General features: G+C 33.7%; 1 protein-coding gene across 1 annotated transcript in view; it reads left to right on the top strand.

The window, feature by feature from the left end:
* Positions 1-2,372, top strand: part of LRP1B (LDL receptor related protein 1B) — a 568,332-nt gene that overhangs the window by 538,745 nt on the left and 27,215 nt on the right. The gene's annotated exons all lie outside the window — the stretch shown is intronic.

Raw genomic sequence — 2,372 nt, 5'->3', positions numbered from 1 at the left:
TTTTTTTTTTTTTTTTTTTTTTTTTTTTTTAAGAGAGAGGCTACATAGAGAATCTTCAGACAATAGGGACTTTCAAGTACGTTGTTTCCCCAGAGAAATTTCCTATTTTGTTACTTGTTTTATATGTCTTACCAGGCCCCCTTTAATGTATTTTCTGCAATTCATTTCTTTAAAATTGTTATTTAGAATACAAAAATAAAATTTAAAAATGTTATTTTAAATACAAAATACTCTCATCTATATAGGGACTACATTATATTTCCACTTGCTTATACACGGTGAGAAACTTGGTGTATCCAAGAGTTGGCCTAGAGATAGTAAATAGTAAAAGTGCATGCACTTTGATTGTAAATCATTGAGAGTGGAGAAACCCTGAACAAAACAAGCTGTGCTTCTTGCTCTCTAGGCACTATTACTGTGGTTTTGAAATTGCAACATTTACACATGAGATGCTGGGAAAGTGCTGCCACCTTGTCCTCCCTGACGTTGACAAACAACATTTTCCAAACATAAGTAATCGAAGCAAGAAATTTTTCTTGGGATTATTGTGTTAGGAAGTAAACTAAAGAAGAGGATGTGAAAGCTAGGATGCTGATCTGTAATCGGCAGAGGAAAGCAAGACAGTGTTCTCATGCAATAAATCCAGTTGATTGCACTGAAGAAGAGCTCAAAGTGGATTTTTTTTGGTGTTTTCTTTCAGAAAATGATTTTTTACTCATTTTTGCATGAAATACACTAAAAGGTGGTTAGCTGGATTTGAAGCAGTTCAGCTTTCCATGAACCACTTTCCTTATTATTCTTTTTCTATACTGTAATGTGCTGTGAACATTTCTGAGGTAGTGAAGGTCAGGAATTAAGAGGCAATTTTACTTCTGTGTCTGCATAGCTTTAAACCTGAAACTTCACGAGCAGTGTAAATGCTGAAGTTGTAAACCATCCAATGGTTGTTCGTTAGGATATGTGACATCTTGGTTAACATGACTATTTTCTTTGCAAACATAAATCTATATTATGATTCTGTGATGCAAAACCTTATGGCATTGTCAGTGTTTAATACTGCAGTTCTATTAAACTGTTCTTGGAACCATTTTGCATCAGAAATAATTTATGAGAATAAGGCAGATTAAAATGTCATTATTAGTATTATTTTAGATGCCAACAGTCTGTGTATAAATAGGCAATGAACTATTAACATTACTAAAAGTCATGTTAAATTGAGTGACAAAAATGGGGTTTAGGCTACACTGTATTAAATTTTCATATAACTGTCAGCAGTTTGGCATATTTATAAGGCTACATTAGCAAAGAATGTAATAATCTTTTCTAAAAACTAGGAAAATATCTTTTCCCCATCATTTTAAAAAATAGAGGATTATTAATAATAAAAACTGATTTCTGACCTCCAGATCTATGTTCTATCACTATTTTTTTTACCTTTTTTTTATCTAAACACTGATTCAGATGAAGGATTGTGTGAAACCCCCTGGCTTGGGGCCAGAAATTTAAATACAAGTGTATACATGGGGAAAAACAAAAAGAATCTGTGCTAACATCCGAGTTCAACATCTTTGATTTAATGTTTAGATCACAGGGGACAGATATGAATAACCAGACTGATGCATATTAAACTAGTTGGAGCTATTTTTAAGTCAATGGTTTTGTTCCTGCTGTACTCATTAGAGGAAGAGACTAACTGATCTCGTGGCCTTTACGATGATTTGCAAAACATTTTAAATTAGCATAGCTTAAAATAGAAAATATAGAAGAGAATTATGTGAAGGGTTTCATGTAAGAGGAGTAAGAAGTAAGTGAAGGAAAAAGAATAAATAAATCATTCTGCATAAATCAGAGTAGAAAAAATGAGAGTGCTTCACTTGCCTTGAAAAATTATCCAACAAATATGATATTAAATGATTGCCTAGTATTAAAACAAAGACAGACCAGAAGAAAATTGGAATCGTGGGGTTTATTGAGTATTTGGTTTAATCTACATGACTTTAATGAGACAGTCAACTAAATAGGGAAGAAGTTAAAAGGTAAGAAGGATTGCGTAGATGCAGCTGTGGGAAGAGACGTCAGGAGGCAAATGTGGAAGTAGTTTTGGATACCTACACATCATATTAAAATGAGGAAACAATGAATAAGGTAAAAGACAGCAAGGAAGGGACCTAGTCATAATGCTTCAGTAAGTCAGGCAGCAGTAAGGATTTCTTGGTAGATCGGTATGAAGATGCGGGAGGATTATTGTGGAAAGGTAACCCGTAAATGTTATTTCATTTGAGTATTTAGGATTTTGACTTTTCTGTACATTTTAAACCATGTCAGGCCTGAGTTAAGCAGTGCTTCTCTTGTGTGCTCCCTAACCCACCCCT

Source organism: Athene cunicularia (assembly GCF_003259725.1).
Source record: "Athene cunicularia isolate RWA chromosome 7 unlocalized genomic scaffold, athCun1 chr7_part1, whole genome shotgun sequence".
Lineage (NCBI taxonomy): Eukaryota > Metazoa > Chordata > Aves > Strigiformes > Strigidae > Athene > Athene cunicularia.
The sequence above is the reverse complement of the archived record's forward strand: the minus strand, read 5'-3'. Positions and strand labels throughout refer to the sequence as shown.